General features: G+C 38.2%; 2 protein-coding genes across 10 annotated transcripts in view; one reads left to right on the top strand and one right to left on the bottom strand.

The window, feature by feature from the left end:
* Positions 1 to 2,420, bottom strand: part of MDM4 (MDM4 regulator of p53) — a 32,811-nt gene extending 30,391 nt beyond the window's left edge. For both annotated transcript variants that reach the window (XM_083359006.1, XM_083359005.1), the window contains exon 1: positions 2,269 to 2,420. The gene's annotated coding sequence lies outside the window, so the exon portion shown is untranslated. The remainder of the gene's footprint in view (positions 1 to 2,268) is intronic.
* RBBP5 (RB binding protein 5, histone lysine methyltransferase complex subunit) overlaps positions 1 to 12,533 on the top strand; it is a 938,867-nt gene that overhangs the window by 899,124 nt on the left and 27,210 nt on the right. The window lies entirely within an intron of this gene.

Here is a 12,533-nt window from a genome sequence, read left to right on the forward strand (position 1 = left end):
TAAAATAAACTTACTTTTACCAAAGGAAACTTCTTCAGTGAAGCATACATAAGATAAAATTTCTAATGTGATAAGTTTACTACCTTGTTCCTAGTCAAAAGAGATACCATTTGATTTTTCAGTTACTAATCTAACATATGGAGAAAATACCAAGTAGGGGTCTTGCCAGTGACACTCTTCAATCTCAATTATTCACACAGTGACCTATCTCACACTTCACAGTAAGTCTGTAGTAAGTTACACTGCATCTTAATGCAAAGTGAGAACCTAATGAAAGCTCTCCTCTGGAATAGGTTAAGGTACTAAACCAGAAACCAGGAGTCTGTGACCTCCAGTCTCCTCTAAAGTACTAATCAGTCACAACCATGTTTAATTTCTGATCAGAGATAAGGTCAGCTAAATACTGCCATCTGCTGAGAATAGATGCTAATTACAATAAATTAAGTTGTCTCCTTCTAGTTTCATACCGCAATAAGATTTTAAGTCTCTCCTCTTTTTTAAATATCTTTATGCTAACGGTGGACATAAATTACATTTCTGTTCATACACAGCAACACCTAGAATAAAAGATATTCAATATTGTGGTACCATTGGGTTTTTAAATAAGTTCATTTTTAATTATTCCACATATTCATATGAGTTGGAGAAATGAATTTCATGTATTACAGCACTATTACACCCCTTTCCAGTTGGTCAATAATATTCTCATTTAAAGAATAATGTAAAAAAATAAAACTGGTTTTGAAAGAAAAATGCAAAAAATCTATGCTTATGTTGAATATTTCTTTGCAGTCATTACCCAGAAAGACAATGGATATTTTTTCAATTTTTTAAACTTATAAATTTTATAAAATATTGGAGTTTACTTTTGTAAGCCATATTGACAACAATTGTTCAATTATGAAAGTAAAACCAACAGGCTAACTAAAAATATTGGCCTTCTTGAGAACCTTCTTAAAGACCAATAGAGGCAGTGGAACAACCTGCCTCCAGAAACTGTGAATGCTCCAACACTGGAAGTTTTAAAGAAGAGACTGGACAGCCATTTGTCCGAAATGGTATAGGGTTTCCTGCCTGAGCAGGGGGTTGGACTAGATGACCTCTAAGGTCCCTTCCAATTTTATTATTATTAAATATTGGGAGGGCAAACTATACTACAAGGTAGGTGCTATAACAGGAAAAGCACAATTCCTGGATCTTATTAGATGACACCACCTGATGGAAGGAACCCCACCCATGTGAACTCCATCAAATATGATGGGATAAGCAGAATTAACAGGAGACATACAGTAATGGAGCCCCTTCTCTGCTTATTTTAATCAACCATTTCCAACCGAGACTAAAAGATGTCTCTGAATGGTTTACAATGTCAGCATATTGTTCACAACAATCTGGGTCCTCATTTTAATTCAACCTTGAGCACGTGAGGATCAAACTCCTGGCTGTGGGCAGTGTTAGTCTGCAATACTGCATTTTCACCACTGTGCTTTAAAAATTGGCCAAACTTGGCACCAGTGGCGGCTGGGGAATTCTGGGAATTGAAGTCCACACATTTTAAAGCGGCCAACTTTGGCAAACACTGCTTTAAAGCAACTTACATACTTGCTCTTTCTCTGCATTCCCACCTGCATCGATATCACTTTCTGAAATCTAGTCTGAAGCATTAAATAGTCTTACTGTGCTACCTGACCTACAGAAAAATTGACAAGACACTGGAAGAGGTACAGCTATAGGCCCTTCGGGTACTTGGGAGAGCAAGATAAGGTTATAAAATGAGGTCAGCCTGGAGTATTTCTGAGCCTTCGCATTCAATTAGTATACGCCAGGTCAGGGGTCGGCAACCTCGGCTCTTTTATGACTCGTGGACTTCAACTCCCAGAATTCCTGAGCCAGCTATGCTGGCTCAGGAATTCTGGGAGTTGAAGTCCACGAGTCATAAAAGAGCCGAGGTTGCCGACCCCTGCGCCAGGTCTATCACTGATATTATACCTGTGATACTATTCGCAACACAGACCTCATTGCCCTGCCAGTCAAGTGACCTTTAATCAATCCTTAAATTGGGAAGTGGGCAACAAAAAGTAATGCACTCTCTCTCCCCCACCCCGTTTCCTTCTCTTGCACACCCGCCTAATTCTTCACTCTTGCCACTTTCAAACAACTTCCCTGCAACAACCCTGCACTCTTATTTCACCAGTTTCGGCATCTGTCCCGCCCTGTAGGCAGTTTTAAGCGGCTGCAAAACCAAAAAAAAAATCAAGATGAACTCACGGTAAAGCTCCTCAAAGCTATCCCTCCCCGTCCCCCAATTCTTTCGGAGGAGGACTGAAGCTTTAGGACGACCTCCTCGCCTCCATTTTACTTTGGGAGGGAAAAGAAAGCAGGCCGCCCTTTTCGCTCGCGAGTCAACATGGAGCCCCACGCTCTTCCGCCGAGATCATAGAGAGCGGAGGCACCGCTAAGGGAACGCCCCCTCAAACTTCCGGGAATGGTCGCCCTTACGAGAGCCTCGCCTTTTTCCATCCGCTCTGCGCAGCAGGGGCGCCAACGAGTAAGAGGAACTCCCTGGGAAGCCAAGCGTTGGGGCGGAAATCCTTCCTATTTGAAAGGACACGTCAGCTGCAGAAACGAAGGGAGCCGAGAATGCTAGGCTTTCGGCTTCCCTCCTTGCTTAAAAATATATTTCTCTGCTGGGCCGAGAAGGAGAAGTACAGCCTTGAACGAAGCTCTCCGACGTTTTCTTTTCCTTCATCATAATAAACAACCTGCGCAATTTTGTGTGTGTGCGTGTAACACACCGCTGGGGGTGTGTGTGAAAGCCCTAACAAGCAGGCATATACATAGAATGAAGGCTACTGCTAAGCTTGTAAGCCGCCCTGAGTCTTCGGAGAAGGGCGGGATATAAATGTAATAAAAATAAATAAATAAAATAAATAACAAAACATTAATCTTGTCCCTGTATTGATCTCTGCCTACCACGACTGCCCCTGGAGTTGGGGTGCTTTTTGGACCAAAATACCTTAATCGGCTGGAAGATTTTTCTTAGGGTGGCTGGGTGGAAGACTGAAACCTACAATCGAGGGCTTATTGTGTGCGTACTGGGCTAGTCAGTACCACCCACCTTACAAACATGCATTATTGTAGTAGACTACCTTGCATTTATCCGAACGGTAAATGGTTATCATACTCTGCCCTAGGCACGCAGGTTGTCGGTAGTGTTTTCAAGCTTTAGAAAGAGATGAATATGTAAATATTGGCATCTAACCAAGGGAGGTTTTTTTTTCTTGTAAAATGATTATTTCCCCTGCATTTGCAACGTTGTTCATGCAATTTTCTTGGTTTCTCACCAGCAAAGTGTGCATTAGTAGCCCCAGAAGTGATAACATTTATATTTAATATAAACAAATGTATTTATGCATTTATATTTAATACAACGTTTATAATCCATGCCGAATGTAAGGGAAACCTCAGCAACGCAAAAACAATCTCTTGTTCCAAAATTACGGCTGGAATAGTAGCTTTGGGGAAACATCGAAGTTGCAAATCTGCAATTGGCCCTCGTAAATAAGTGAACGAGCTCCGTGAAAATCTTTTTTTTTTTATGTAGCATTGTTGCACAGTAACGCAGCATGGAGCCCGGATAGCTCAGTCGGTAGAGCATCAGACTTTTAATCTGAGGGTCCAGGGTTCAAGTCCCTGTTCGGGCGAACTGATTTTTTTTTCGTTTTTTTTTTTTTAAATTCCGAACGTTCTTTCCAAATTTTTCCTTCGTTTCTTCTTCATGTATTTAAAGTGGCCGATTTTGTTCGGTATACAGATTGATTTAATTAAAAAAAAAGTTCCTCATTTCTTGTGTATTTTAAAAAGACAACGGAATTATATATTTATTCCTTCTTTTTTTAATTTATCCTTGGAAAGGACGTCACTTGGTGCAAGATTTTTGGATGCGATTTTCTATTAAAAATCATGCTCGCCCGAACAGGGACTTGAACCCTGGACCCTCAGATTAAAAGTCTGATGCTCTACCGACTGAGCTATCCGGGCACTCTGCAGAGAGTTCTTACGGCGTGCAAATGGCCTTTATCAGTTCAAGAAAAGTTGAGTGCAAGTTTTTTATTTCACTTCACAGTTTATGCCAATTTCTACGCCGATAACTATCTCCTTTCATTAATTTCTTGCTACACTAATCTTTCGTTTCTATGTCCTTTTCAATTTCTGATTTTTCAGAGATAGTGTGAAAAAGTACAAACAAGATAGAGCAAGGGGCTTGAAAAAGAATTAAAGGATCAAACTGGTAATCAAACAGCTATCTCAGCCTGAGTCTTAGTTGTGTTATATTAATTTGGAAGATCCTGCTTAAAGCAACAACGGAACGTATCTCACCTATTAGTTTATTAATTCAAAATGAGCGAACTAATTAAAATAGTTCTGCTCAGGCTTTTTCTGCTCTCAGCTTTTCCTTGTGACTTTTGGCCACAATTGGAACCAGAAGTTTCACTGCTAAACGAGGCACTTAGTTGTTAAGTTAGTCAAGTGCCCGATTTTACAACCTTTTTTGCTAAGATTGTTGAGGACTCCTTGGTGGTCTCTGAGCTTGCTTGTTTGTTTACAGACATTTCATTACTCTTCTAGGTACCATCATCAATGCTAGTGAATGTGAGGTTTGCTCCCTGTTTATACAGTTGTTTGCCCTGCCAGCGTTGATGGAAATGTGAGTTTCTTTTTTTTATTGAAAAGTTTTTCAATACATTTTATCTTTAACAAAACAACCCCTCCTAACCCACCCACCCCCTTCCCAACCCAACCCTGCCCCCTCCCCTTCCCCCCTCCCCGACTTCCCAGAGCTAAATACAAGGTATAAAAGTAAAAATAATCATAATCTACCATATGCTAACAACGAGTTATTAAGTCTATCGCACTTTAACTCTTGTAAAATGACTACAAGCAATATAAATATCACATCAATGCTTATTCAAATGCTAAATGAAACTTTTTAGTCCCATATTTATTCTGGATGTAATCAATCCATTTTGGAAACTCAATCCAATGTGAGTTTCTTCTTGGTAGCTTCCTCATTAAGGTATTGCTTTCTGCTTGATTCTTTGTTTGGTGTTAATCCTTGCTTATCTGGGTGCCGGCCACTGGAGATAATGTGGTCTTTTTTGTTTCCTTCTTAACTTTTTTATTTTGAATGGTGTCTAAATATGTTTTATCTCTTTGTGACTGTTGACAATGGATTTGTCTGAGTTCCCAGGAATTGCATAGTGTTTATTTTTAATTTAGCTTAGTCTAAAATGCTTGCAGTTTTCCAGTTGAAATTATGATTGAGTTTTCATCCTGTCTTCTGACTACTAGTTAGTGTTCATGGATGAGCTCTGCTAGATTTCTGCTTGTCCTACATAGTGACTGATATAGTCCTTACACACTATGTCAGGGGTGTCAACTGCTGGCTCGCAGGCCGGATACACCATGCCGAAACCGTGCCCATCCCAGCTCCAGCAATGGGGAAAAAGTTGCAATAGGTCATGACACATCACATGATGTGGCAAGTTTGATACCCCTGCTCTATGTTGTAGAAAACTCCTGTTTTTAATTCTTGAGCTACTGGGTCTTTTTGTTTACTTAAGATGTTCTGGAGGCTTTTGGTTGGTTGTGTGTTACAATGATTCTGTGTGGTTATATAGTCTGTTGGTTGTTTTTGAGATGTTTTATGTTGTATGGCAATGTGTAATCCTTTTCACAGCTTGTGCTGGTGGTGCTGTAGACTAGAGGGTTGAGTGATCAGGAATTTTTTAAATATAATTGTGAGGGTATCCTTTTTCTTGTAAAATGATGTATAAGAGCCTGTTTCCTTTTTCTGGTGATCTTGGTTGCTGATTGTGCTTGTCTGAATAATGTTCCGACACTGCTTCTTTTATCAGACGTTTGGTTGTTACGTTGCTAATGGTTAGTATGGTTTTTTGATAGACTTGTGTTTCTAATTTGCCACCATTTTTTTCTGCTGTTGAGGGCATCTAGGATGATGTTGTTTTCTTCTTCCATTGTGAATTGTATCTCTTTGAAGATGTTGTTTTATGTGTCTTTTCTCATTATCCTTTTTTATATTATAACAAAGGTGTCATCTACCTACCAGATCCATAGTTTTGGCTGTATGCATGGGAGTGCTATAGATGTTGTATTACAGTCTCTGATATGAGTCCTGAGAATGGTGATCCAATAGTGTTCCTCTGATTTGTTGGTACATTAGTCCACCAAGCTGAAAGTAAGTGTTGGGGCGTAGGCTAAAGCGGTCCATGATTCTGGATATTTCTATTTTAATGTATTTTGTGTATGGAAAGTGTGCAACCCATACACACAATTTTTGCCCCTACAAAACAAAAAAAGGGGAAGAGCTTTACAGCCTGTATGAAAAAAGTGCACATAGAGGGTCCAAGAAGAAACTGAAGTTATTACCAGTAGTGATGCATTACTACAATGTACTGAATAATTCACTTCTGAAACTGGCTACTAGAAAGTGTATGTGTTCTGATTCTCCAACTCTTCTCCTATGTATTGCCAGTTGTTTGCTTGACAACTATGCAAAGTCATCCATTACTGTCATTAGAGCAAAAGATTCCTTCCATGCAGGAAGAGACATTTTATTAACTATTAATTCATATGGCACCCTTATATCAGGATTAATTCTGAGATTGTTTTTCAACAGATTTCTTGCCAAGGGAAAGAGCTCTGCACACATTCAGACACATCCAAGCTGCATTCCCATTTATGATTTGAACCTTCTCTCTGTTCTTAAAGGCTCCATACTTCTGTTGGCTAATAGTCATGAGTCAACCCTCCCCTTTCTTCACCCCCAATTTCTTTGCCCTGAACATTTGTTTCTTTGACAGACTACTGCAAGTTGTTTGAAAATCATAGGGAAAACAGCAGGAACAATCTAACTGCTGACATCTTACCAGTAAAAATGGAGACATGTTAGTAAGCTTCAGTTGTCAAGTCAAGACTTGATATTCAAATCATTCTTTTGGTATGGCAGACTGCTAAGGCATAGAAAACAATGGGTAGTTTCAGTGCTTTTTTTGTAAAAGAAAAAGGTGCCGGAACTCACACATGTCATACAACCCGCCTTGCCTACCCTACAAGGTTCCATCCAAAAAAGGTGCCAGAACTCCCTTCTGAGCGTTCTATGAGAAAAGAAGCCCTGGGTAGTTTTATCTCGATCACCAAGATTTAATATCTATAGAAGGGCAATACTTTTAATAAAAAATAACCTAATAAACATTATGACAGTATTGCTTATTTACTTAAATAGCATTATCCAAATAATTTCTATTTTAAATAATCCTTTAACAAGCCCTTTAAATTTTCTATACATCCTGATGGATCCTCACTTTATCGTTTATAAAACAGATATAATTCTGCCAGTTCTAATATACACACTGATTTCCCTGATGCAATGATTTCCCTCTTTGTTTTAGGGCAGGTGAATTTTGTCAGAGGGCTATTGACCAGGCCTTATCAAAGCATTTTTTCAAATCAGAGATAATCTAAATATTTCTATTGGTGGGCAATTATTAAATTTGCTAATAAAAACAAAGGATAGGTTTCTTACATTGTAAGATTTTATTCCTTCCATCAAATATATATGGCAAGCTAAACTTGGTAAGAATTCAATTCTTTGCTTGGCTATTGCTATTGCTTTATTATGTGGTAAGAATTCAGAGAAAGAAATATTTTGGGAAATATTAAAAGGGCAGAATATATTTATCCAAAGGAATAATGGAGAAGATCTTAAATGCAGAAAAGCAAGCCCAGATTTCTTAATAGCTCAAGCAGAAGCCAGGCAGAGCCCAGCTTTTAGAAATGCAAATTCAATAATCCATTCAGGAAGGTTGGGGGCCAGGAAGCTATGAGATTAGGAAGACAAAGACCTCTAATAATAATAATAAGATGAAGTTGGAAGGGACCTTGGAGGTCATCTAGTCCAAACCCCTGCTCAGGCAGGAAACCCTATACCATTTCAGGCAAATGGCTGGCCAGTCTCTTCTTAAAAACTTCCAGTGTTGGAGCATTCACCATTTCTGGAGGCAGGTTGTTCCACTGGTTAATTGTTCTAACTGTCAGGAAGTTTCTCCTTAGTTCTAGGTTGCTTCTCTCCTTGACTAGTTTCCATCCATTGCTTCTTGTCCTGCTTTCAGGTGCTTTGGAGAATAGCTTGGCTCCTTCTTCTTTGTGGCAGCCCCTGAGATATTGGAACACTGCTATCATGTCACCCCTCACCCTTCTCTTCGTTAAACTACACATACCCAATTCCAGCAACCATTCCCTATATGTTTTAGCCTCCAGTTCCCCAATCATCTTTGTTGCTCTTCTCTGTACCTTTTCTAGAGTCTCAACATCTTTTTTACATCGTGGTGACCAAAACTGGATGCAGTATTCCAAGTGTGGCCTTACCAAGGCATTATAAAGTGGTATTAATACTTCACGTGATCTTGATTCTATCCCTCTGTTAATGCAGCCTAGCACTGTGTTGGCTTTTTTGTCAGCTGCAGCACACTGCTGGCTCATATTGAAGTGATTGTCTGTTAGGACTCTGAGATCCCTCTCACAGTTATTACTATTGAGCAAGGTACCACCTATACTATACCTGTGCATTTGATTTTTCCTGCCTAAATGTAGAACCTTACTTTTTTCACCATTGAATTTCATTTTGTTAGATAGCGCCCAGTGTTCGAGTCTGTCCAGATCCTCCTGTATTTTAAGCCTATCTTCTGGAATATTGTCAATTCCTGCCAGCTTGGTGTTGTCTGCAAATTTTATGAGTTCCCCATCTATCCCCTCATCCAAATCATTGATGAAGATGTTGAAGAGCACTGGGCCCAGAACAGAGCCCTGGGGCACCCCACTACATACTTCCTTCCATGTAGATGCAGTTCCATTGAGGACCACACACTGAGTACGGCCTGTCATCCAGCTATGAATCCATCTGGTGGTGATGCTATCTAACCCACATTTTTCTATCTTATCAAGTAGTATGATCTACTTTATGAAATGCCTTACTGAAGTCCAAGTAAATTATATCTACAGCATTCCTCTGGTCCACTAATTTTGTCACTTGGTCGAAGAATGCACTAAGATTTGTCTGGCATGATCTGTTTTTGACAAACCCATGTTGACTTTTAGTGATGACTTTGTTTGCATCAAGGTGTTCACTGATTTGTTGTTTGATTATCTTTTCCAGAATCTTCCTAGGTATTGAGGTCAGGCTGATAGGTCTGTAGTTTCCTGGATCTTTTCCCCCTCTTTTTTGAAGATGGGAACTACATCAGCTCTCTTCCAGTCCTCTGGTAGTTCCCCAGTGCTCCAGGATCTTTGAAAAATATAGTTCAGTGGTTCTGAGATCACGTCTGCCAGTTCCTTGAGAACCTTGGGGTGTAATCCATCTGGCCCTGGTGATTTGAACTCGTCTAGGCTGGACAGATGCTCACTTACCATTTTCTTGCCTATCTTAACTTACGTTTCTATTCTGTTTTTTATGGCACTGGTTTTGGTAGGTTGGACTGTTTTTCCCCTTTGTGTAAAGACAGATACAAAAAACGAGTTAAATAGTTCTGCTTTCTCCTTTAAAATCTACATACCCCACCCAAACTCTAAAAGACATGACCTTTGGGAACATAATAGGATTAACCCATCAATACCAAAAGGGCACACTCAGATTTAGGTCAAAATATATGACACAGGAAATATAAAGCCTCAAACAGGAAAAGAAAACAGAAAGCCCAAGAAGGTATAAAAACCCAACACTCCCAGCAACATGTAGTCAGCTTTCCCAGAGTCATGCTTTTGTTTGGCTCTACTTTTCAATAAACTCCAACCTTCTTTCTAAAGCAGTCTCCATTTTGTTTATTCCCAGCTTGGACTGGACCCTGGTGAAGATTTTTCTTTCAACAATTAAAAACCTCCATCCCAACTTTTGAAACTTTATTATCCCTCTCCCCAAAGATGGAAGAGCGGTGGTTTAATGGCCAAAATGTATAATCTCGATCTATCATTCCTGAATGGAAACAGATAATTTCTTGGATCTCCACAAGATTTGCCATATTGTATCATTTAATTGCTTATCTAACTCTGACTCCCAAACTTCTTTTCAACCTAATGTAGGTTACTGTACTTGTATCAAATTTCCAACAAAATTTGAGTTTTGATGTTGCTTCCTCATGAAATAATTGATGAATGATATTTCAAAATTAGATAGCAGGCAGTGTTTAACAAATTGTAACACTCTCTTAAACTCATAGAAATGAAATTTTGTGAGACCTCTATCTCTTCCTTACCATAAGTTACCAATTTTTATAAACATTTGTTATTGCACATAAACTCTTATTTTTCAAGTATACTATTCTATCTTGGTTATGAAAACCTGGTTGTATCATCAGGGAAATTAGTCAGGAAACAACTGGCATAAATAAATTACCCCAATGTGTAACCTTTTGAGACTTTCCGAATTTTTCATCATCACTATGGTAAAGAAGTAAAAAAACTTTGAAAATACCAACTATTTTAGCGAGAAGTTCAAAATCAATCTCAAGATGAAAACTGTAGGTGTATGTCTTCATCCGTAGCCTCCTTTCTTGGTTTCAGGTTAAGAACATATTTCTGGTACATTCTCACTTTTGTTTAATTTTTAAACTGAAAGGTTTTTTTTAGAATTGCTGGATTTCTTCAACCAAATGAAATAGTACTAAGGAGAGTATAGAGTTGTTGAAACATAAAGTGGAAATTACAATTTCAGTACAAGTCTAATGTGATTTCTTTATGATTCAACTTAGATAGGATTTAGAGTAAACAAATAACTCCTACAATGTAGACGCTTACTCATTAGTAAGTAGAATACATTCAATGAGTCAGATTTCCAGTGAACTACAATACAGTATATAGATTCCCTTTATACTGTATTTTATTTGCTCCTCGGTGTAATTTTATTTTTGTCCACTTGGGAGCAGTGGAAACAATAAAGAATGTTAAAATAAAATTCAATATTATAAATGTAAATAATTTCAAGAAATTTAAATAAATAAAAGTATAAATGTTATTGCAATTGTACAATACTACTACCAGATCTAGTCTGCATAAGTCCAGAATGACTATACACAGTATTAACATCCTTATGAAACCAAGTGACTAAGGACAGTTTATGTTTCTTATCAGTCAAGATGTTTTTAAGCATTTTGCCTGTTAATACATCCTCATCCTCATCATCAAGCAGGCATTTCAGATAGAAATATGAAAACAGTATGAAAGGCTGCTAGACAAGAAAATTGCAGAAGTGTACTAAATGGCATCCTTATTGTGTACACAGAACTATATCTATCTACAGTATCTATCTATCTATCTATCTATCTATCTATCTATCTATCTATCTATCTATCTATCATCTCCTAGATGTTTCATGGGTGGGCTTCACTTCTAAGTAAGCTCTATGTGCACAACAAGGATGCCATTTAGTAGACTTTTGCAATTTTCTTGTCTAGCAGCCTTTCATACTGTTTTCATATTTCTATCTGAAATGCCTGCTTGATGATGATGATGATGATGATGATATCCATTCAGTCATGTCTGACTTCAAAATTCTGTTGGCCAGGTCTTCTGATCTTGCACTACTTTTTGAGTTTTTCTATGTTTTGGTTGGTGTCAGCTTTGATGATGTCCAGCCACTGTGTTCTTTGACAGCGTGGTTTTCATTTTACCATTAACTCTTCCAAACATAATTGCTCTCTCAAGTGGAAATGTCTACTTAGTTATATGAAATTTCTCAGTCCCTTCGCCTATGAAGAAAAGTACAAGCTGCATTCAATCACTGCAAGATAAATGATAAAAATACCATTTTAGAATATATGTTAATTTGAAAAAAATGAATTATTCTTGTTTTCAGGATGGCTCAGGTTATCTTTGTGTATATATTACATACCGTAGTTAAATACTTGAAAGCAATAATCCAAATTTTTCTTTCCAGATTAATGGAATGTACACCTATGAACAAAAATAAATGCTCTATTCCTTTCAATTCAACATCAGAGAAAGAAAGGGTCTCAAAAGTTAATTATTATTCAACCATAACCATCAAAGTCAGGTCATCAATCACTCGTGGGAATGACAGCAACTTCAGGTGACCATAGAAGAGATCAGCCAAATGGTTGAATACTGATCATACTTAGTTTCAAACACATAAGGGTCCTTTTTCTCAATGTAACATTACCATTTCATTTTAATTACAGTAATGCATTCCGGGAACAAGTTTCCACAATGACATTGTAGGTGTACAGTTAATACAGTTAATATTAATCCTAATTCTAGTGCTAATTCATGCTTTGGGAATTACTTCTCAGCATGGATTCAGTCAAGATACACTTCCTTTGTCCCTGACGTTTATTTAGAATAGAACAGAATAGAGCTGGAAGGGACCTTGAAGGTCTTCTAGTCCAGCCACCTGCCTACACCGTCTCAGACAGGTGAATGTCCAGTCTCTTCATAAAAATCAC

Source organism: Vipera ursinii, assembly GCF_947247035.1.
Source record: "Vipera ursinii genome assembly, chromosome: 3".
Classification (NCBI taxonomy): domain Eukaryota; kingdom Metazoa; phylum Chordata; class Lepidosauria; order Squamata; family Viperidae; genus Vipera; species Vipera ursinii.